Source organism: Giraffa tippelskirchi, chromosome 10 (assembly GCF_054371585.1).
Source record: "Giraffa tippelskirchi isolate mGirTip1 chromosome 10, T2T-mGirTip1v1.2.pri, whole genome shotgun sequence".
Taxonomy (NCBI): domain Eukaryota; kingdom Metazoa; phylum Chordata; class Mammalia; order Artiodactyla; family Giraffidae; genus Giraffa; species Giraffa tippelskirchi.
The window spans coordinates 87,756,807-87,782,645 of NC_137284.1; the positions used below are offsets into that span (position 1 = coordinate 87,756,807).

General features: G+C 37.5%; 1 protein-coding gene across 2 annotated transcripts in view; it reads right to left on the reverse strand.

The window, feature by feature from the left end:
* GNAI1 (G protein subunit alpha i1) overlaps positions 1-25,839 on the reverse strand; it is a 727,470-nt gene that overhangs the window by 527,431 nt on the left and 174,200 nt on the right. For both annotated transcript variants that reach the window (XR_014067210.1, XM_081535819.1), the window contains exon 2: positions 6,325-6,464. The gene's annotated coding sequence lies outside the window, so the exon portion shown is untranslated. The remainder of the gene's footprint in view (positions 1-6,324; positions 6,465-25,839) is intronic.

Sequence of the window (25,839 nt, forward strand, 5' to 3'; positions counted from 1 at the left end):
GATGATGGGAAGAGGTGGCAAGAATACACAGAAGAACTGTACAAAAAAGACCTTAACGACCCAGATAATCACGATGGTGTGATCACTCACCTGGAGCCAGACATCCTGGAATGCGAAGTCAAGTGGGCCTTGGAAAGCATCACTACGAACAAAGCTAGGGGAGGTGATGGAATTCCAGTTGAGCTATTTCAAATCCTCAAAGGTGATGCTGTGAAAGTGCTGCACTCGATATGCCAGCAAATTTGGAAAACTCAGCAGTGGCCACAGAACTGGAAAAGGTCAGTTTTCGTTCCAATCCCAAAGAAAGGCAATGCCAAGGAATGCTCAAACTATCGCACAATTGCACTCATCTCACACAGTAGTAAAATAATGCTCAAAATTCTCCAAGCCAGGCTTCAGCAATACGTGAACCGTGAACTTCCAGATGTTCAAGCTGGTTTTAGAAAAGGCAGAGGAACCAGAGATCAAATTGCCAATATCCGCTGGATCATCAAAAAAGCAAGAGAGTTCCAGAAAAACATCTATTTCTGCTTTACTGACTATGCCAAAGCCTTTGACTGTGTGGATCACAATAAACTGTGGAAAATTCTGAAAGAGATGGGAATACCAGACCATCTGACCTGTCTCTTGAGAAACCTGTATGCAGGTCAGGAAGCAACAGTTAGAACTGGACATGGAACAACAGACTGGTTCCAAATAGGAAAAGGAGTCCGTCAAGCCTGTATATTGTCACCCTGCTTATTTAACTTATATGCAGAGTACATCATGAGAAATGCTGGGCTGGAAGAAACACAAGCTGGAATCAAGATTGCTGGGAGAAATATCAATAACCTCAGATATGCAGATGACACCACCCTTATGGCAGAAAGTGAAGAAGAACTAAGGAGCCTCTTGATGAAGGTGAAAGAGGAGAGTGAAAAAGTTGGCTTAAAGCTCAGCGTTCAGAAAACTAAGATCATGGCATCTGGTCCCATCATGTCATGGGAAATAGATGGGGAAACAGTGGAAACAGTGTCAGACTTTATTTTTGGGGGCTCCAAAATCACTGCTGATGGTGATTGCAGCCATGAAATTAAAAGACACTTACTCCTTGGAAGGAAGGTTATGGCCAACCTAGATAGCATATTTAAAAGCAGAGACATCACTTTGCCAACAAAAGTCCATCTAGTCAAGGCTATGGTTTTTCCAGTGGTCATGTATGGATGTGAGAGTTGGACGGTGAAGAAAGCTGAGCCTCACAGAATTGATGCTTTTGAACTATGGTGTTGGAGAAGACTCTTGAGAGTCCCTTGAACTGCAAGGAGATCCAATCAATCCATCCTAAAGGAGTCAATCCTGGGTGTTCATTGGAAGGACTGATGTTGAAGCTGAAACTCCAATACTTTGGCCACCTCATGCGAAGAGTTGACTCATTGGAAAAGACCCTAATGCTGGATGGGATTGGGGGCGGGAGGAGAAGGGGACGACAGAGGATGAGATGGTTGGATGGCATCCCCGACTCAATGGACATGAGTTTGGGTAGACTCCGGGAGTTGGTGATGGACAGAGAGGCCTGGCGCGCTGCAATTCATGGGGTCTCAAAGAGTCGGACACAATTGAGCGACTGAACTGAACTTAAAGGTTACAAAGTGTAACTTGACATCTTTATGGCTTCTTTTGATCCTCAGTTTCTAAGTCTCCCCAAACATTGAGTCACCATCCAATAACCCTATATTATGACCCCTGGCCATTTCACAACAGATGAGATATGGGCTAAAAGTTGATGGTGTACCTGTTGTTTTTCTTTTAGATAAGAGGGCCATGAGTTAATGGTTGTCCTTTCCTGATCTGGGTGTTTTATGATCTACCAGACCAAGGATGCATTCCTCTGAAAGTCAGAAAACTGGAACAAAAGGTATAGCTTTAATGGAATGAGACGTTTATTGAAAAAATAAAAGTCTCAGAGTTCTACTCTGACTGCCTAGAAATTTCTGCTTCATTACCATGGAATATTAGGAACTCTACCATTTAAAAAAAAAACACAAATAACTCACTTCCTGCTTATACTAATTATTGATCTCTGTCATATCTCACCTCATAAAGACATGTGGGTTTATCTGCTCCATGGTGACTGAAATGGAAAACAGAGCACTTTTTCTTTCATGTCACCAGTATCTACATCTAAATAGATAATTCTTTAAATACTATAATTTAAACATATATAGTTTATATATTATATATAATATATATATTAAAATTATTTTAAATACACATTTAAACTAATTTTAAAACAATTACTTCTATAAAGTAAAATGTGAAAATCTTTTATCCCTTACCTCTTAATTCATTCTCCAACAAACTGTATGTGTGTATATGTAACACTATATTGAATGAACTAGACATTATAGCCAGAAAAACTAAAATTTTCTGCTTTTCCTCAACTCAATGAAAGCAGCTCTTTTTCCTCTCTCCTGCTTACCCATTTGTGACCCACTTTAACCTTGCAAGAATCTCTTTATAGTAAAGAGATTCTTTGGTAATTTAAACTAACTCTTGACTTATGCTTTCCTGAATGTACACCATGTATTGCCTAATCTGTTGATTATTTCCCTTGACAAAAAAGAAGGAAGAATGAAGAATTAAGTAGTTAAAGAATAACTAACTCTCTAGCCTTCAAAACCCCATTAACAATCTTGCAGGCATACCTGCAGGCAAGATAACATTTGAAGAAAAGTCAGTTAGTCTGCACACAATGGAGAATGTTGCAGAACCCAACTTCCTGTCTTGATGGTTCACTGAGATTTTCCACTCTTCTTTTATTTGCTTTTGTTATCTACAAATTGGCACTTGTCTGTCAACTATAAATTGGCACTTGCTTGACAACTGTGAATTGTCACTTGCCAAGATAATTTGCCAGGGACTAAACAACAAGGGCATTTGTCATCTGTCTCTGTGGAGATTGAACCCTGTGTTGCTGCAGCTGCTGACCTTTAACACCCCCTGAGGGAAATTTATGGTGGACAGTGAGGCATTCAGAGGCTTCCCTGGTGGCTCAGATGGTAAAGAATTTGCCCACAATGCGGGAGATCTGAGTCCAATCCCTGGGTCAGGAAGAGCTCCTGGAGAAGGGAATGGCAACCCATTCCAGTATTCTTGCCTGGAAAATTCCATTGACAGAGGAGCCGGGTGAGATACAGTCTATGGGGTCACAAAGAGTCAGACATGACTGAACGACTAACACACACACAAGTTAGGCACTCTATGCTCCAGGGAACAGGTCTTTACATGGTTAGATATTTTCAGGAACTGATTTCATGATGCCAATATTTGCATCTCTTCATATCTAGAAAAGCAGGAAATCCCTTCATGGGGACATCAGCTCCCTGTGATTAGCAGAAAACCTTTTGTAAAGTAAGCATTTGATTGCACTGAACTCCCCCTTCACCAAAATCTTATATGTTGGCCTCTCCCCACTACCTTTTTGGAGCAGTCTCTCAGAACTATCAGAGGCACTGTCTTCTGGGCTGCAATCCTCATTTTGCCTCAAAGAAAACTTAACTAGAAACTCTCACATTGTGCATCTTTTTAGTCAACTCCTTAAAAACTGCCACTGCTGAGCAGAATCTTTGGAGCTACTCTCAGGACACATTCTATGCAGATTACTGGCTTTTCTGATTAAAGCATCTTTCCTTTCTACTGATACTTGTCTCTCGGTTATCATCTTTTGAGTGGCAGGTGGCCAAATCTGAGTTCAGTAACATCAAGACTGATACAGACTAGAGAACCTGCAGGGAGGAAATGAGTGTGATCTCCTCTCTCCACCTCCTTGTTTGTTTGTTTTTTTTCTTTTCTTTCCTGTCAGTTTGGGCTATAAGAAAAGTATCATAGAATAAGTAGCTTATAAACAATAGAAATTTATTTTTCACAGTTCAAGAGGCTAGACATCCAAGAGGCTAGAAATCCAAGATCAAAGTGCCAGCATCCTCAGTTGAGGAATTTCTTCTGGGTTGCAGATGTCTTGTAGTATCCTCCCACAGGAGGAACAAGGGACCTTTCTTGGGATACTCTTATAAGGGCATTAATCCCATTTACACCCACTCCAGTGTTCTTGCCTGGAGAATCTCAGAGACGGCGGAGCCTGGTGGGCTGCCGCCTATGGGGTCGCACAGATTTGGACACGACTGAAGTGACTTAGCAGCAGCAATCCCATTTACGACTTTAGTGCCTTTAAATGTCCAAATACCACCACGTTGGGGACTAGCTTTTAACATATGAATTTGTGGTGGGAACACAAACATTCAGACCAAAACTAAGCAGGATTCTGTGGGGGCCCTTCCAGGTACAAATCCTTTCCACACACTCTGGTTTTTGTTTGTAGTTACTGGGCTTCATTCAGCCTCTTTAATCTTCTCTGCGTTCCAAAGAACAGATTCAAACAATTGCTAACGAGAGAAGGGAAGGAATGCAGAAACAAAAGATCAATCAGGAAACAATAATGAAGCAATAAAGCAGGGTCCTGGTTCCTCCTCAAGGAATACCTTTGAGCTCTTCTGAAGGAACTAAAACCCTCACTCAGGTGGAGGATGATAACTTCAGGCTGAACACAAAATTCTTGAAACACCGCCCTACTACCTTACCACCAACCAATTAGAAGACAATCTGCACACAGTAGATGATAACAAAGACTCTGAACCCTTCCCAAATGATTCTCCCTTTAAAACTGAACAGAATTTTGGGAATTGGTTTTTGGACAAGAGTTCTCTTTCTCTTCAGGTTGCCAGCTTCCTGAATAAAAAAGTCAACAGGGCTACATATCTTCTGGAGGTTCAATGGAGAAGCCATTTCCTTGCCTTTTCTAGCCTGAGAGGCTACTTGCATTTCTTGTCTTGTGGTCCCTTCCTCCATTTTCAAAGCACATCACTCCAATCTCTCTGCTGTCACATCTCCTTCTCTCACTCTGACACTCTCAGTTCTCTTTTAGAAGGACCCTCGTGATTTCTCCAGGATAATCTCTCCATTCAAGATCCTTAAACCACCTGTAAAGTTCCTTTTGTCATGTAAGTTTCTAGAGTTTAGCACATAGTCATCTTTTGGGAGAGGGAGGATTTTTCTGCCAATCACAGTAGCCTCCCTGGGAAACTTTCATAGGTTCTTTGATCAAGAATCACACTCCCAAGGCAGTAGATTGTTCCAAAGAGCCCCCTCACTTGTATTATTTTATGTATAGGGGAAGCCATTGCTCATTCCCAGAGCGGGAGAGTTCATATCACTCCCATTTTGGACAAAAAATTTATTTATAGACATTATCTTGCTAAATACTTCTTGAATTTTTTCAACCTTCTATAGCTTGTACTAAGTATGGGACAAAGGCCACAAAACCTGTTATGCTCTCCCTCTCTCATTTTTTTAATTTTTATTGGATTATAGTTGATTTACAATGTTGTGTTAGTTTCAGGTATACAGTTATACATACACACAAATCCACTCAATGCAGGAGATATAAGAGATGTAGGTTCAATCCCTGGGTCAGGAAGATCCCTTGGTGAACATGGCAATCCACTCCGGTATTCCTGCCTGGAAAATTCCATGGACAGAGGAGCCTGGCAGACTACAGTCCAGGGGTCTGTAGTTGCAAAGTCGGGCATGGCTGAAGCAACTTAGCATGGCTATAAGCCATTATAAAGTATTGAGTAATATGCTATCTCTTTAACCCATCCCTAACATCTTGCTTTGGGATGTTTGGGACCTTATCAGTCATTGTCCTTAGCCAATGTCCTCAGACATTGGCTATGTCCTCAGCATAGCCAAAACCCCCAAAGGATGGAAAATATAAATTTCTTGTTGTGTATAAATAAAAAATGAATTCATCTTTAATTATCTGAGTAATATATTAACAAGTTTTACTTTTAAGACCTGGGACTAAAGTCTCTCCTCTCTGCCAGGGACCTCCAGATGATGATGATAATGATTACAAACTACATCCCAACTCTTTATACCTGCAGAAAGGTATCACTTTGTTCAATGTGAGTTTTACTTAATAAATAACTCATCATATCACACTGTGATCTACCTCATTCTTTTAAACCATAATGTGTTATTCTTATGAATATGGCATACTTTGTTAAACAAATCCACCAAAAGCCAATTCATTGAAAACCTTTTACCAACTGATTGATTTGTCAAATAAAAAATTTGCAATATTTACTTTTTACATTTTATCATCTTTTAAAGATTTCTGCAAAATTCAAGTTGACACATTTAAAATCTAAAAATGTTCTATTTTTCAGAAGCTGAGTAATATTCTGAAAATGTGTCCTTCAAACATTCTCTCTGCCCTTTACTCACCAGATCGCTGGTATCATCAGTCTGGGCTGTTTTGTTTGCTGACTTTTTTTGGTCCTTGGCAGCATCCTCTCTCACTGTGTCCTAACTCCTTCTGCTGCAGTTGCAAGTTGATGAAGCACAATTGGACATTTCTTAAGATGCTGTCAAGAAAAAACAAATTGTTAACTGTCCAATTGCTTGAAAAGTCTCATGTAATACATATTGCTGCAAATTTTAGAATCAAAAAAATTAACTTTGGCAAATTGATTATTCTGTGCATTGACTTTTGGCAATTTGGCCAGGCAGTAAGGAAATTTTTCATAATGGCCTTGAATGAATTAACTTCCATCATTGTTCTTTTCCCATTGTTGGAAATGTAGTCTGTTTTTCATTTTCCTTTAGTTAAAAGAAAATATTTGACTGTGACTTTTCTCTTCATATCCTTTGCCAATTTGAATACTATGCCTTTTCTAAAAATTAATCTATAGGAAAATTTGCACATTCTGGTCTAATTCCTTTGTTTACTATGTGCTGTGTATGCTCAGTCACTTCAGTTGTGTCCAAGTCTTTGTAAATGGACTGTAGCCCACTAGGCTCCTCTGTCCATGGAATTCTTCAGGCAAGAATACTGGAGTGGATTTCCATGCACTCCTGCAGGGGATCACCCCAGGCCAGGGATTAAACCCAGGTCTTCTGTGTCTCCTGCATTTCAGGCAGATTCTTCACCCACTGAGCCACAAGTTTTATTTGTAACATGCTGGGCTTCCCACACCCCACTCCAGTACTCTTGCCTGGAAAATTCCATGGACGGAGGAGCCTGGTGGGCTACAGTCCGTGGGGTCGCTGAGAGTCGGACACGACTGAACAACTTCACTTTCACTTTTCCCTTTCATGCACTGGAGAAGGAAATGGCAACCCACTCCAGTATTCTTGCCTGGAGAATCCCAGGGACAGCAGAGCCTGATGGGCTGCTGTCTATGGGGTCGCACAGAGTTGGGACATGCCTGAAGTGTCTTAGCAGCAGCAGCAAGGCTTCCCACATGGCTCTATTTTTCCTTAAATTTGTTTATGATGTCACTTATCTTAAAGAAATTTACTTTCAAATGTCAATTTAAAAATATTTTGTTTCCTATCTCTTGCTTATTTTGGAACATAACATGGCCATCTCAGTCTTAAAATCATAAATATTTTCTTTTAAAATCTGCCAATATTTAAGCTGGCTTAAAACTCAATATTCAGAACACTAAGATCATGGCATCTGGTCCCATCACTTCATGGCAAATAGATGGGGAAACAATGGAAACAGTGACAGACTATTTTCTTAGGCTCTGGAATCACTGCAGATGGTGACTGTACTCATGAAATTAAAAGACACTTGCTCCTTGGAAGAAAAGCTATGACCAACCTAGACAGCATATTAAAAAGCAGAGACATTACTTTGCCAACAAAGGTCCATCTAGTCAAAGCTATGGTTTTTCCAGTAGTCATGTATGGATGTGAGAGTTGGACCATACAGAAAGCTGAGTGCCAAAGAATTGATGCTTTTGAACTGTGGTGTTGGAGAAGACTCTTGAGAGTCCCTTGGGCTGCAAGGATATCATACCAGTCAATCCTAAAGGAAATCAGTCCTGAATATTCATTGGAAGGATTGATGCTGAAGCTCCAGTACTTTGGCCACCTGATGCAAAGAACTAACTCATTTGAAAAGACCCTGATGCTGGGAAAGATTGAAGGCACAATGATAAGGGGATGATGGAGGATGAAATGGTTGAATGACATCACCGACTCAATGGACATGAGTTTGAGTAAGCTCTGGTAGTTGGTAACGGACAGGGAAGCCTAGTGTGCTGCAGTCCGTGGAGTCACAAAGAGTCAGACGTGACTGAGTAACTTAACTGAACTGAAATTATTATTTTTGATATATTATTTTTAAACTGTAATGTTTTCAATATATTTTTCCTTGCTATTTGCTTACAAGTCACTTTTAGATGGCTGGGAGAAATAATAACAGTTCACAGTGCAACTTCTTCTAGTATACAATATAAAATTTAAATTTAGCTATTGTTCTTAAAATCCCTAAATCATAACTGCCCTGGGAATTTCTTACTGAAGATTTCCTCTCCCAGGTTCATAGATTCACAGGCTTTTGCCATCTTGCTGAGTCTTTTCCCCTTTTCCTGATCTCATATTCTCTCATTTCCCTTTATACAATTGCATTCTTATCCCTGAGTCTGTAGGTATACTCCTTAAAATAATAAATTGTTAATTTCAAAACAGTTGTTATCTTCCTGTCATTTTATACAAACCTAATCATGCTCTAAAAGCTACATTTCCACAACCAAATCTCTTCCCAAGCAGTTTTATTAATAAAAGATTATGTCTATTCTCTGAGAATTATTGCCATATGTGTTGAACTAGTGATGGAAGTGTGTGTGTGTGTGGTATGCATGTAATTTTCAGAACTCCTTCAGATAATAAAGCTGTATGCAATCCACCCTAAGACCCAAGGGGAACTAATTGGCACAATTAACTCTGACACTGGTCTGAATCACACCAGGAACCAGGGCCTTTAGTGATATCATAGCATTCTATCACTCCAAATTTTGGACCAAAAGTATCTACGCATCAGCCTTTAATTTGTATCTTCTGAAAAAAAAAAATATACTCTTACCCCTTAGTTTCTACAACAAAACTATCAGGGAGGACTTAATGGGCTCAACCACAGACCTGAACTCATTCTTGAACTTATTGCTATGTCCAATATGGAATGCATACTCCAATTATCTAAGACTTGAGTAATGTGTCCAATGCCAACTTGCAGGGAGAGAGCAAGGTCATTATAACACAAACTCGATAAAATGAATTTCCTGTGGGGAATCAGAGGTCTATTAACCAAAATAGAAAAACGATGTTAGACTGGCCCAATCAACAGATGTGCACTACAATAGAAGTGTTAGAGACATAAAACAAGGTATAATATTGAGGGTCATTCTAGGATATAAAAATTAATTGGAAGAATTACAATAAATCACACATAAAACTATTAAAGGTAAACAAGACAGATATTATCTATTCATTAAACAGATAGTTAATAAGTACTTTTTGAGAGTTATTTTTCACCAGAAACTGTTTTAACTTTTATGATTAGGGCACCAAGCAAAACATAAAAGAATTCTGCTTTCAGAAAGTCTACAGTGTTTTAGAGCATGTAAACACTGCTTTGATTGCAAATATTATAAATTCAATTAGAACTAGCTAAAGATTGAAAAAAGAGAGAGAGAGAGAACTTTGTCAACAAAGTGGGATTCTCCACAGGATGTAGGACAAGGATGTAGCAACTTTAGAATGCAACAAAAGCCTAGATTAGTATTATGAAATGGAAAATCCTTCTCTATTTTTTTCAGTCCTGCTTTTCTTTGTATCTATTGCATTTGCAGTTTTCTATTGCAAACTGAGTGATGTTTCCAGGATCCCATAGCAGAAAAATGTATACATAAGCAGTTTCCCAGCTTGTATGTGATAGTCTAGGTATCTATATTCTCTGTTAAGTTCCAAAATTTCCAGAGAGGAGACTCTGCAATCTGTTTGAATGAGATGCTTACCACTGGAGAAACTCTCTATGGCCAAATAAAGGGGCATACAATCTGCAGTGACTGCTGCAAACATGCAGATGAAAATGCAAAGAAGTTGCCAGACAAGAGTCATGGGTCACTATTCAATGGGTGTCCACTCACAGGGAAGATAGACAACAATTTCAAACTGTGTTGTGTTTTGTGATAAGAAAAACATAGAGTCTTCCCTGGTGGCTCAGATGGTAAAGAATTTGCCAGCAATGCATGATATGTAAGAGTCATGTATTCAATCCCTGGGTCAGGAAGATCCCCTGGAGTAGCAAATGGCTACTCACTCCAGTGTTCCTTCCTGGAGAATTAATTCCATGGACAGGGGAGCCTGGTGGGCTATAGTCCATGGGGGTCCAAAGAGTCAGACATGACTGAATGACTAACACTTTCACTTTCACTTTTCAGAAGTAGATGGGCTTCCCACTGTGGTTCAGTGGTAAACAATCCCCTGCCAATGCGAGAGAGGGAAGAGACACAGAGATACAGGTTCAGTCCCTCAGTTGGGAAGACCCCTGGAGTAGTAAATGGTAACTCACTCCAGTATTTTTGCCTGGAAAGTTCCATGGACAGAGGAGCCTGGAGGGCTGCAGTCCATGGGGGTCAGAACTAGTCAGACATGACTGAGCAACTGAGCAGCAGAGATACACCATATAAAGCAGAAAAAAGGAGAAAACTCTTTTTTTGTTTCAGTTCAGTTCAGTTGCTCAGTCATGTCCGACTCTTTGCAACCCCATGAATCGCAGCACGCGAGGCCTCCCTGTCCATCACCAACTCCTGGAGTTTACCTAAACTCATGTCCATCAAGTCGGTGATGCCATCCAGCCATCTCATCCTCTGTCGTCCCCTTCTCCTCCTGCCCCCAATCCTTCCCAGCATCAGAGTCTTTTCCAATGGGTCAACTCTTTGCATGAGGTGGCCAAAGTATTGGAGTTTCAGCTTCAACATCAGTCCTTCCAATGAACACCCAGGACTGAGCTCCTTTAGGATGGACTGGTTGGATCTCCTAGAAGTCCAAGAGACTCTCAAGAGTCTTCTCCAACACCACATTTCAAAAGCATCAAATTCTTCGGTGCTTAACTTTCTTCACAGTAAAACTCTCACATCCATACATGACTACTGGAAAAACCACAGCCTTGACTAGACGGACCTTTGCTGGCAAAGTAATGTCTCTGCTTTTTAATATGCTGTCTAGTTTGGTCATAACTTTCCTTCCAAGGGAGTAAGCATCTTTTAATTTCATGGCTGCAGTCACCATCTGCAGTGATTTTGGAGCCCCCCAAAATAAAGTCTGACACTGTTTCCACTGTTTCCCCATCTATTTCCCATGATGTGATGGGACCAGATGCCATGATCTTAGTTTTCTGAATGTTGAGCTTTAAGCCAAATTTTTCACTCTCCTCTTCACTTTCATCAAGAGGCTTTTTAGTTCCCCTTCACTTTCTGCCATAAGGGTGGTATCATCTGCATATGTGAGGTTATCGATATTTGTCCCCACAATCTTGATTCCAGCTTGTGCTTCTTCCAGCCCAGGGTTTCTCATGATGTACTCTGCATATAAGTTAAATAAGCAAGGTGATAATATACAGCCTTGATGTACTCCTTTTCCTATTTGGAACCAGTCTGTTGTTCCATGTCCAGTTCTAACTGTTGCTTCCTGACATGCATACAGGTTTCCTAAGAGGCAGGTCAGGTGGTCTGGTATTCCTATCTCTTTAAGAATTTTCCCAAGTTTATTGTGATCCATTGGTTTAGATAGTCTTTGTCAAACTTCTTCACTGTAAAGTTATGCTTTTTCCCCCTTTCCATACAGTATTCTTTAGAAAGAAATCATTCTGTTCAGCACAACTTGAGGAGTAGGGTATTTTGCTCCAGACTTCCTAAGGGCAGAATAGCTACATAGATTATTTGGAATTCTTCTGCATGGAGGTTATTCTGTTCTCATCACTTACTTATTTTTTCAATCATTTATGTCAGTATGGACTCATGGATATGTATTTTACACTTTAGGCTCTAATCCATTACTATCTTATTTTTTGTTGCTCAAATTATTTCAACTTTCAGTTTGCTCTTGAATCCCTCTGATATATTCTATTTTGTGTGTGTGTGTGTGTGTGTGTGTGTGTGTGTGTTGTGTGGAGATGGAGAGAAATGAGATTTACCTTACTTTCTGGCACTACATTACACAACACTGCAAGCTTATCATGCATATTCTCGACCCACTTCTTAGAATTAGGCATTTTTCAAGGATTCTTGGTTCTTTATATTAGAGAATGATATTAAAACTGATCTCTGAGTGCTGAAGAGGAACTAAATATGAGGGTGAAAGAGGAGAGTGAAAAGCTGGCTTAGAATTCAACATTCAAAAAACTAAGATCAGGGCATCTAGTCCCCTCACTTCAAGGGAAATAGAAGGCAAAAATGTGGGAACAGTGACAAATTTTATTTTCTTAGTCTCCAGAATCACTGTGTATGGTGACTGGAGCCATGAAAGTAAAAGATGTGTGCTCCTTGGCAGGAAAGCTATGACACATCTGCTGCTGCTAAGTCGCTGCAGTCGTTTCCGACTCTGTGTGACCCTATAGACTGCAGCCCACCAGGCACCTCCGTCCCTGGGATTTTCCAGGCAAGAACACTGGAGTGGGTTGCCATTTCCTTCTCCAATACATAAAAGTGAAAAGTGAAAGTGAAGTAGCTCAGTCGTGTCCGACTCTTAGCGACCCCATGGACTGCAGCCTACCAGGCTCCTCCATCCATGGGATTTTCCAGGCAAGAGTACTGGAGTGGGGTGCCATCGCCTTCTCCGTGACATACCTAGATAGCATTTTACAAAGCAGAGACATCACTTTGCCAACAAAGCTCTGTATAGTCAAAGCTATGGTTTTTCCAGTAGTCATGTATCGATGTGAGAGTTGGACCATAAAGAAGACTGAGCAATGAAGAATTGATGCTTTTGAATTGTGATGCTGGAAAAGACTCTTTGGAGTCCCTTGGACTGCAAGGAGATCAAACCAGTCCATCCTAAAGGAAATCAACCCTGACTATTCATTGGAAGGTCTGATGCTGAAGCTGAAGCTCAAGTACTTTGGCTATCTGATGTAAAGAAAATTACCTACTGGAAAAGACCCTGATGCTGAGAAAGATTGAGGGCAGATGTAGAAGAGGGCGGCAGAGGATGAGATGGTTAGATAGCATCACTGACTCAATGGACATGGGTTTGAACAAACTCCAGGAGATAGTGAATGGGGGAGCCTGGTGTGCTGCAATCCATGGGGTCACAAAGAATTGGGCACGACTTAGCTACTGAACAGCAACCACAACACATTTACTCGTTGCAACTAGTATATTATTGCTTCTAGGTTCTCCTAGTTGATAGACAAGGAAAATATGTGTGTGTGTTTATATATGTATATACACATATATCTATGAATATTTCCCAGTTTAGCCATCTGTATCTATATTAATCTAAATATGAGTTCATGCTGATCCCTCCATCATTAATCTATTACCATATGGATTATGGATAATTCTAACTTCCTCTTTCTTATCTGTAACCTCCTACTCCATCAATGAAAAAACTGGCTCTCATCATCCATTATCTATTTGTTTGATTCAATATATACATAATAGTTCCAAATTATTAAATGTGCCATTGTGATATACAACTTTATTAACTAGTGTCTTTATATAGTCTTCTTTTTATATTCTACAGTCCATAGGGTCACAAAGAGTCAGACATGACTGAAGTGACTTAGCACGCACATATATAGTTACAAAAGATCATATGGATTGTACAGAACCTGAGTCATTCCGGAAATTATACATTTAAGAGTTAGGGTATGAAGAGTTCTAATTTACAATTGCCTTTATGCTTAAGTGATATTCTTAAATTCACTCAGTAAATTATTAAATATTACGTACATAATTTACCCCTCTTTTAGCATTAATGTACCTTACAATTAAACATGATATAAAAATTTTCATTAATGATTCAGGATAGCCAAAAGTGTCTTATCAAATCACACTCCAAAGAAATATTAACAAAATGTTATAATTAATTTCATAATTTCATACAATAACAATGCAATATATTTCTGTTTCTTTTAAAGTTAATATCTCAATATAACTTTTTCCTTGTCTGTTACTTTCAACTGCCAAATACTGGTGACTTAAATGTAAGTCAGAATGAGTTGATGCATTGATTGGCAAATAGTATAAGCAAAACACAAGAAAAAACAGACTACATGAATGAAGTAAACTTGTAAAAATGGCACAACTTTTTCTGGCCCTCAAACCCTCAAATATTCACAACTACTTTGCAAAAACAGCTGCTAAAGTTTGTTTTCCTAACAACTTAAAATTCTGAAAGCCAAAAGCACTTTCTCAAAGTTAATATGTACTTTAACATTAACCTCTCCAACTTGGGAGAAAAGAAAATTCTAGAACCTCAGTGTCAGAAATGACCTTAGAAATCAAGTTGTTTTTCAAATATTACAAGCAATATTTTTTTTTTTTTACAAGTGAAAAAGTTCTGGGATCCTCAATAGATCAGAAGAAAGCAGATCTCTGTTGTAATTTGACAGGAATGGTTGGAAATCAGAAAAAATCTCACTTCATTCAGCACTTACAGTAGGTGTCTGGATAATTCTGAATTGCATATCATGACTTCTTTATACTTTTGAGACTGCATATTTAATTTAAGTACTTCACAGTTCAGATGAGAGGTTGAAGTTAAACAATTTCTTTAAGTTAGAAGCAGTTAATTGTAACAGAGTTAATGTTATAGTAAGTAACTTGAGCACAATCACGAAGCTATTTGAGTTATACATGATAGCCTGGACTTCCCTATAAAATCTATTAAACAATTTTTACTTTTACTTTTCCATTTTGCTTTCATAATTATGCTTCACTTTGATTGATGACTCAGTGTTAATTAAGGTATTATAAGTTAAATTATCATTTAAATGACCTTGTAGAGCTCACAAATTTCAAAAGATCTTAAATCTTTGTAAATTAATCTTAGTGAATACTTCAAAGTTTTCCACTTACTTATCTATTTAATGAACTCTAATTTATTTTATATAAGCAAAGATCATTTATGTAAATTTACAAAAGCACCAGTAGAAAAACACAGGTAATGTATGAGTGTGTAGAGTTTAAGCTGCTCCATGACATTGCTGCCATGGTATTTCTGTTGCCTCATCATCCATTTTATTTGGCTAAATGCCTGTGATGATATTAAATTGACACTAGCCACTCATGCAAATGCATACCCTAGATAGGAGTTTGTAGAGTCACAAGAAGATAATACCACCTAATGAAAGCAAAGAGGAACTAAAGAGCCTTCTGATGAAAGTGAAAGAAGAGAAGGAAAAAGCTGGCTTAAAACTCAGCATTCAAAAAACTAAGATCAGGTATTCAGTCCCATCACTTTATGGCAAATAGATGGGGAAAAATGGAAACAGTGACACACTTTATTTTCTTGGACTCCAAAATTATTGGGGATGGTTACTGCAGCCAAGAAATTAAAAGACATTTGCTGCTTGGAAGAAAAGCTATGACAAACATAGAGAGTGTATTAAAAAGCAGAGATATCACTGACAAAGATCCATAGAATCAAAGCTATGTTTTTTCCAGTAGTCCTGTGAAAGTTGGACCATAAAGGAAACTGACTGCTGAAGAATTGATGCTTTCAAACTGTGGTGTTGGAGAAGACCCTTGAGAGTCCTTTGGGCTGCAAGGGGATCAAACCAGTCAATCGTAAATGAGGTCAACCTTGAATATTCCTTGGAAGGACTGATGCTGAAGTTGAAGCTCCAATACTTTGGCCACCTGATGCAAAGAAATAATTCATTGGAAAAGATTCTAAAACTGAGAAAGATTGAGGGCAGAAGGAGAAATGGGGCAACAGAGGATGAGATGGTTGGATGGCATCATCAATTCAATGGACATGAGTTTGAGCAAACTCCAGGAGATAGTGAAGGTCAGGGAAGCCTGATGCTGTAGGCCATGGTATTGCAAAGAGTTGGACACAATTTAGCAACTGAACAACAACAAGATTCACAAGCAAATGTATGTTCCTTATATGACCATTCTAAAATTGCCTGTGACCATCAGTCTCTCCTGTCTCCCATAACCTTTCCCTTATGTTCCCCTTAGTTAAAACCCCTAAGGGGTTTATCAAAACTTTAGAGAAGACCTCTATGGTGTTTACCAAAACCCCCTTTGTTAGTTTGAACAGACCAATCCAACTTTACCTGGAAACCCTGAAGCACTCTACTCACTGACCCTAAAAAAAGCATGTGCAGAGTCCCTGTCTCTCTTCCTCTCTCTCTCTCTCTGTCCACACTCTGCCTTGATATCCCCATGTGACCTTTCAAGTCATGCTTGATACTTCCTCAAAGACTTGCAACTAATAAGTTTTATTTCACTTTCTCTTGTGGCCTGTTGCTGAATCAGGAATCATCAAGTATCTTATGTTTCACTTAACACGTTAATTTGATAAATTCATAACAAGGAGAGAAAATGGGGAAAATTCAAGAAAAAAAGAAATGTGGAATAGATATTATCAGTAACAACCAAAAGCTAATGTGAAAATAATAGTTTAGAATTATGAGAGCTATCTCTTTGTAGTTTTGCTTTTCTCTCCCACCTGTACTGTCTATTATACCCTGTGATTGTGCTCTTATGGCAATAAAGTAACATCTATAAACCTTATTTAATGGAAACCAATAAGGATATATTAACATTCAGTAAATTTCATGAAAATAAAAGCTTCTCATGAAACAATGTACACATATAGCATTAACTTACAATATTCTTTTTCTATTTATCAAATTTTCATTTTCACACAAAATCAATAATATGTCCCTCAATATAAGCAGCACAAAAGATAAACAGAGATAGATTTGGAAACTGAGGAGATGATTGCTTCAAAATAAAATATCAAAAATTATCATAATTATAGTACTACTAAAGGTAACTAATATTTATTCACCATCGTCTAAGGGAAGACACTGTGCTCAGTACTTTATATGTATCTGTCTTATCTCATTATTATAAATATTCTAGGAGGCATATATTAATACTAAAATTTTACAAATAGTCATTAAACATTTCAATCTTTAAAAATACAATATTTAGAGTTGAGAGAGACCTGAGTCAAAATTCTAGCTCTGCCACATGCTAAGTGTGGGACAAAAGGCAAGTTATTAAATCTCTTTGAGCTTACAATTTCTACTGTGATAATTAGGATAATATTATTTATTTTGCAAGATAATTGTGAGAACAAGAGATTATGTATGAAAGAACCTGGTCACTAGAAGGCACTAAACATGTTGGAATTAATATTATACTGCTTTACTACTTGTATAACTATTGCTTACTATTCTAACTGTTGTTATATTATTTTATACTGTTCTCATTTCTATCATCAACTACTTTGATTTTTAATATTTAAATTTTGTTTCTTCCAGGTGACTAAAATGGCAAAAAATTTAGCAATCATAATTGTAAGAGTTGACCATAGGCTACTTGTTCAGAGATGACATTTCAAAAGTGACCTTATTTCAAATGAGTACAATCTCTTGAGGAATTAGTTAGTAGAATATGTAAGACATTCTACACTGCAGAGATTAACAGCCTCTGGCCATTTCTAAAAATGTAGGAGACACTGAAACAAATTACTATATATTTAGTTTCCTGAAATTGACATTGTCTGTAACTAGCTGATAATCAGTGGTTAATTCAAAAGATAAATCATTTTTTTTAATTGGCCCATTTTTAATAATCTTGGTAGAACCTTCAGTAAAAGGTCACTCACTATCATTCCAAGGAAAGATTTCTAAGAGTCTAACAATTCTATCCCCAGAGTAAGATTATTTTCCCCATTAACCTTTTAAATACAATTACATGAGTCTATTAGCAAGAAAAAATTTTATTTGTTAAACTCAGAGGATTTTTATGACACATGACTTGTCATTTTAAAACATATTAATCTCATTCACCCTACATCACAGCAACCTCAGAACCATCTTAGGTAGTTCACCTCATGTGCCATAGTAAGCACAAAACAAAGGTTTCTAATTACCATGTGATAATTTTAGTGATTTTTAAAAATGTCAGTAAACTCTTGTCTAATCAGTTTGTCTTCTCTAATTTCAATTAGTATTATTAGAAAAGGTAATATTATTTTGAATATTTGCCTATCAAACACAAGGATCATTTAACTCAAAAATCAACTCTTACTTAATATTTTTCTGTAGTTAGTACAAGATATGCAGATGGCACCATCCTTAAGGGAGAAAGTGAAGAACTAAAGAGCTTCTTGGATGAAAGTGAAAGAGGAGAGTGAAAAAGTTGGCTTAAAGTTCAACATTCAGAAAACCAAGATCATGGCATCCAGTCCCATCACTTCATGGCTAATAGATGGGAAAACAGTGGAAACAGTGGCTGACTTTATTTTGGGGGGTTCCAAAATCACTGCAGATGCTGACTGCAGCCATGAAATTAAAAGACGCTTACTCCTTGAAAGGAAAGTTACGACCAACCTAGACAGCATATTAAAAAACAGAGACATTACTTTGCCCACAAAGGTCTGTCTAGTCAAGGCTATGGTTTTTCCAGTAGTCATGTATGGATGTAAAAGTTGGACTATAAAGAAAGCTGAGCGCAGAAGAATTGATGCTTTTGAACTGTGGTGTTGGTGAAGACATTTGAGAGTCCCTTGGACAGCAAGGAGATACAACCAGTCCATCCTAAAGGAGATCAGTCCTGGGTGTTCATTAGAAGGACTGATGCTGAAGCTGAAACTCCAATACTTTGGCCACCTAATCGAAGAACTGATTCATTTGAAAAGACCCTGATGCTGGTAAAGATTGAAGGCAGGAGGAGAAGGGGACAACAGAGGATGAGATGGTTGGATGACATCACCGATTCAATGGACATGAATTTGGGTAAACTCTGGGAGTTGGTGATGGACAGGGAGGCCTGGAATGCTGCAGGCCATGGGGTCACAAAGCAGTGGACTGACTGAGTGACTGAACTGAACTGAGCAAGTCTACTAAATATTTCTTATAATCTACCTAGAAATTTATATGAATTAAATTTTAATTGGGAGAATTAAATAAATAAATGGATCTTGGTGATAGTTCATTTTAGTAAGTCATCTTGGACATGGAATAATATAGAGTTGTTATTTTTAAAATGTACTTCAGTTTCCATTCATTCTAACAAATGCTTATTAAATGTTCAATTATATTGTCTTATTATTTAGCTTCATGTTATATTGAGTAGTTTGCTTCCAGTTTGCTAAGCTGCAATTTATAGTCATCAAAATAATTTCCTCTTTTTCTAAAGTGCTTGTTACTGCCACATGAATAAACCAATTTTCTTCCATACCTTAATATTTCCCATATTCAAACTGCATGCTATCTATGCAGGAAAAGGTAGTTCCCCACTAGTCTCTAACAGGTAGAATCTTAGATATTCTTCAAAGGCACTGCTTAAAGCAGTCCAACAGTCAAATTTCCCTACAGCAAATTCTTAGAATTAAGATAAATGCCTATGCACACAAATGAATAAGTATTTTTCCCTTTGCTGTATGAAATTCCATTAGAAGAGTTACAAATCATATAAAAGGAAAGAGTTTCAGTGGATGCCTTTTTTAAGGAATTGTGCTTTCCTGTATCTCAAGGTGATTGCACATTTTAAGGGCACAAGCATATGCTTAATGAATATACATTTAGTGCCCACTACATGCCAACACACTTCTGAAAATCTAATGATGAATAAGATAAGCAAACTTGTATAGATAGAAGAGAAAGAAAATGCAAAATAAATAAATAAACAAACATAATAATATCAGATGACACTAAGCCCTGGGAAATAAAAAAATATATACATAATAAAGCACTGGGGTGTCATGATTACTTTAGATACTGCAGTCAGAGGAGTGGTTTCAAAGAAGCTCACATATGAATTAATAAATGTAAAACTTTACAAGAAAAAAGTAGCTGAATAGTAGGAAAAAACTTTTGCTGAGTGTCAACTGTTCTTAAAATATCCAACCTCTTCAAGGAGATATGTTCTCTAGTCACCAGGAGTCCAAGATTGGATAAAGAATGAAAGTCAGAACAGGAACATCAAGGATGCATACACACATGGTCCAAGGAGTTCAAGAAATGAGTGATTAATGGATTATTGCTTGCCATATCAGTAAACAAAGAATGTTATATTTCACCAGCAATTGAAGCTACAGCCCATGGTGAGGTGGTGAGCCCTCAGGGAACTCAGGATAGAAAGAATACTTGCCATCTAGTAGCCATCAGACTGCAGTCACTGTCCATGGTGAGCCCTGAGGAAACTCGACATTCTGAAAAACAGAACACTGGCCCCAGATAGCTGAGGTGCATATCAAAGGAATGATTTCAGAGTGCAGATGCTTGCATCTTCCCATACACAGAGAAGTGCTAAACTCCCTAACTTACATATCTGGTTTTCTTTAATTAACAACAATATTTTGACATTCAGACTACCTGTTCCTTGTTGTAAAACTCCTATATAACCTGGCTCCCTCCTTTGCCTCCTCAGAGCAGTTCTCTCAGGGTTATTTGAGATTCTGTCACCCAGGCTTGAAGTCCAAAAAATTCCCACCAAATAAAAGATAACTCTCAACCTTCAGGTAGTGCATATTTTTGTTTAAGTCGTCACATGTGCGTGTGTGCTAAGTCGTTTCAGTCGTGTCAAACTCTTTGAGACCCTATGAACCATAGCTACCAGGCTCCTCTGTCAATGGGATTCTCTAGGCAAGAAGACTGAAGTGTTTGCTATGCTCTCCTCCAGAGGATCTACCTGACATAGGGATCAAACACAAGTGTCTTATGTCTCCTACATTGGCAGGCAAGTCTTTTGCCAGTAGGGCCATCTGGGAAGTACTAAATGGACATGAGTCAACCCTAAATTTGTCACTGTGGGGCAGAGAATTTTAATTTGATAAATCATGAAACTTAGTACAACTTATGATGTGCAAAGTACTGTTTTATGTATGTTCTTATCAAGAGATAATTCATTTACCAGTCACAAGACTGGGTTGAGACAACACAGATTACATTTACAGGCTAATACATTCAGCAGAGATTTATTGACTTTCATGCACCTGGCTAGCATTAACAGAGTTTTAAAATTAACCTACTCTTCCTGGTGATTAAAAAAAAAATGAAACAAAACTGCTGGAGCTGCTTTTGACATCCTTACCTTGATGTGTTAAGTAAAGCAAAAGTTTAAATTTCACATTGCTAATGCTCTTGACTTTCCTTTCCCAAATTTAACACCACTCATTTCCTTTAGCGCATGTAATTACCTTGGCTACTTTAACCACTTCGACCATGTTCACAACCATGCTGTAACTTGTTCTCAAATGTTTGCTTGAGTACAGAGAGCATGTTTCATAATTAGTTACTCAAACAAAACCCTCTTTGAAGGGCCATTACATTAATTTTAAGTAGAAATTTTTCCAACATGCTAAATATTTTCAAAATAAGATCACAATATTTATAAAAACAAATCAAAAGTGCTTCAGATAAATTATTATAGAATTGTGAGTCAATAAATAATAAAAGCTTGTTTCAGGAATAGAGCACATTTTGGCCAAAGTGCTTTATATACAGAAATAGCTTCAATCATTCTTTTCAAAGCAGAATGCATTTTATACTGTAGCCATTTATGACAAGAAAAATTAAATGACTGTACTTCACTTAAAACACAAAGAGTGTGTAGATGACAAATTGTGATCAGTAAAATGCATCTCGTTTTAGGATGGCAATATTTGAGCCAAAAATTTAATGAAAATTAATCTCATCCTCAAATCAATTATGAGAAACTAAGTCCAAATTGTCCAGTCATCATGACTGAAAGTCATGAGGACAGATGAAAAATGTGTAAGATAGAGGCCAATATACAGCACAATGACCTAAACAGTTTGTTGTCATAAGCCTTTGTGAATACAAATCATCTAAAGTTTTACCCGGAAAAACAAAAAACAAACAAAATAACAACAAAAAAATTTGATGCCTCAGGTCTTACATGGTTCCAAAGCTCAAAATAATAGGTAAATACATGCTAAACTATTGAACTCTTTTAGTAAAGTAAAAATCAAGCCAAGTAAATTTGGCTGCATTTGAATTAGGTCTAATCAAACAATCAAATAAAGTATAATTGTTTTTAAAAGGAGGATCTTGTTTAGAATGCCTTTATTTATGACATGTTTGCTTTTTATGTCTGCTCAGGAGCTATAGTTGCTTTTATGCCTCAATTCCTGTGTCTTAAATTCTCATTCTCCACTTCCTGTATGAGGCTGCTATTGCACATTCTCATCATGTATACAGCTTTTAAATTGAGAGACTGATTTGCCAATACTACTTAAAGAGTTCTACAGCTGATTTAACCATCTCCTTTAGTGAAACTGGAACCCAGTATGGTAGGATCAGATTCTATGGCAATTCAAGGAAATTGTAAGTTTTGCCATCCTGTTTCATTTGTTGTTGGATACAATTGCATAGTAGATTTATGTGGTTGACTTGAGTTTTTAATCAAATATTTTAATATATCTTACTTAATCCCATAAACCCCTGGTGGCTCAGATGGTAAAGCGTTTCCCTACAATGCAGGAGACCCGGGTTCAATCCCTGGGTTGGGAAGATCTCCTGGAGAAGGAAATGGCAACCCACTCCAGTATTCTTCCCTGGAAAATCCCACGGAAAGAGAAACCTGGTAGGCTACAGTCCATGGGGTCCCAAAGTGTCGGACACGATTGAGCGACCCATAAATTCTATTAAGATTTTTCTACACAAATAAACAGTTAAATTTCAAGCCCATTTTCTTACCTCGTGCCCTATTGATGCAAGAGGATAATTCACTGAATAGACATTTCTCCAAAGAAGAATACAGATGGCCAAGAGGCACATGATAAGATGTTCAACAATGCTAATTATTAGAGAAATGCAAATCAAAACTACAATGAGATATCACTTCACACCAGTCAAAATGGCCATAATAAAAAACTCTAAACCATAAATGCTAGAGAGGATGTGGAGAGAAGAGAACTCTTCTACACTATTGGTGGGAATGGTACAGATACTATGGAGAACAATATGGAGGTTCCTCAAAAAACTAAAACTAGAGCTACAGTATGATCCTGCAATCCCACTCTTGGGCATTTATCTGGAGAAAAACATGGCCTGAAAGGACACACACATCCCAGTGTTCACTAGAGTACTGTTTACAATAGCCAAAACAAGGAGGCAACCTGAATGTCCATTGACAGAGAAATGGATAAAGAAGATGTGGTACATATATACAACATAATATAACTTAATCAACCAAAAGAATGAAATAATGTCTTTTGCAGCAACATGGATGGACCAAGAGATTGTCATACTGAATTAAGTAAATCAGACCAAGAAGTAGAACCATTGTATGACATCCCTTATATGCAGAATCTAAAAAGATATGATACAAATGAACTTATTTACAACATAGAAACAGACTCGCATACTTAGAGAATGGACTCATGGTTGCTGGGGGGAATGATGAGTGGAAGGGATAGGGATTTCAGGAGAGACAGGTACACACTGCTATATTTAAACTGGATAACTAACAAAGACCTACTGTATAACACAGGGAACCCTGATCAATATTATGTGATAACCCAGATGGAAGGGGAATTTTGGGGAGAATGGATACATGCATATGTATGGCTAAGTCCCTTTGCTCTTCACCTGCAACCATCCCAACATTGTTAATTGGCTACACTCCATAAAAATAAAAAGTTTAATAAAATAAAAGTCCTATGTTTAATATACTTGAGAAGGAAATGACAACCAACTCCAGTATTCCTGCCTGGGAAATGCCATGAACAGAGGAGCCTGGTGGGCTACAGTCCATGGGGTCGCAAGAGTCAGAAACCAACTTAGCGAATAAACTACAGCATAGTTGAAGAAAAAAAGCCAAGCATGAAAATTCAACAAAAGCATCAGAAATCAAATTTAAACATCAAACAGACTTGAATAAAGTTAAAAAATCAGTCTACTTCTAGAAATAATAGAAAAATACTTTTAATCAATAAAATACACTTTTAATTTCATTTGGATAGTTTCAAGGTGGTGGGAATGAAGAGGAGTGTCTACGAAGAGGCATGAGAGCTTTTTTTTCAGTGATGGAGCTGTTTACCTCTTGATAATTTGGTACTTAGGTGTTTATATGCATTTTTAAAACTTCATATAACTATAAACAAAAAAAATAATCTTACCATTGGTAAATTATGCTTCAATATTTTTTAAAACATCAATAGTTTAAATACCAGGTTAGACAAATGAAGAGATTTAGTAACTGGATGGTGATACAAAGAAATGTTTCCTAGTCCAAAAAAAAGGGAGCTCACTGTAAATATGATAAATAAATAATGATGAATAGAAAATAAAAAGATACATTGACAATATAGAATGGAAAATATACAAATAATATTTCATGAAGTTCACTACCAGGTCAAATATATGTACACAGAGAAAGAGAGAAACAGAAGAGAGAAAGAATAAATAAAAGATAGAATTTGGAGTCAATGATAGAATTTTCTACTCTTCATAACATTTTTCTTCCACAGATTAAAAAATTCTGGAAGTCTCAATAAACAAAGAAATACACTTTGACATATCATGGTGAAACCAAAAAATAAAAATAAAAAAAGACAAAGACAGCAATAAAAATATTTTTTGAAATCCAAGATTATCATCAAAGGATAGACACATAGAGAGTAGAGAAATAACAGTAATATGACAGTCAAAGGCAAGGTAATGATATAAAGTTCTGTGAGAAAGTATCTGTCAACTTAGAATACTATACATAATGAAACTACCATTCAGGGACAAGGGCAAAATAAAGATATCTTCAGACCAAAAGAAGACAGTAAAACTTAAAGGGGCTTACTGCAGATGACTTTTATTAAAGAAAAATATAAAAGGATGTTTTTTAAACAGAAGAAAAATGCCTGAGATGTAGGAAAGTAAAGAAGAATAATAGCTTACATGGTAAAGAATCTGCCTGAAACGTGGGAGACCCGGGTTTGATCCCTGGGTCAGGAAGATCCCCTGGAGAAGGTAACGGCAATTCACTCCAGTGGTCTTGCCTGGAGAACGTCCATGGACAGAGGAGCCTGGCAAGCTATAGTCCATGAGGTCGCAGAGTCACATACGACTGAGCGAGTAACACTTCCACGTCAAAGAAGAAGAAAGAAAGTAGAAATTGTGTGATTAATTAAAAAACACATGTTGTGTTAGTTGCTTACTTGTTTTCAACTCTCTGTGACCCACCAGACTTCTCTGTCTATGGACTTCTCCAGGCAAGAATATTGGAGAGAGTTGACCTTTCCTTCTCCAGGGGATCTTCCCAACTCAGGGATCGAATCTGGGTCTTCTCCATTCCAGGCAGGTTCTTTACCATCTGAGTCTAGCTTGAAATGATTTTTAAAAAACAATAATAGCAATTCAATCAATATGATATGATGTAACAGAATTCAAATATATCATAAGATGGAAATGTGTTCTCAGTCACTTAGTTGTGTCTGACTCTTTGCACCCCAATGGACTATAGCCTACCAGGCTCCTCTGTCTGTGGGATTTTCCAGGCAAGAATACTGGAATGGGTGTACATTTCCTTCTCCTAAGATGGAAATGTATGAATGGAATTAGAGTATTGTTACTGTATTATTCAAAAGAAGGGTAAAGATATTAATTAACTGTAGACTTTGGAAAGTACTCATGTTATTATTACCTAGGGATTTGCTAAAAAAAAAATTAGACCATCTTATGAATCTACTAACCTAGTGAATGGAAAAAAATGGGTTGAGTGGAAAAATAATAAAAGA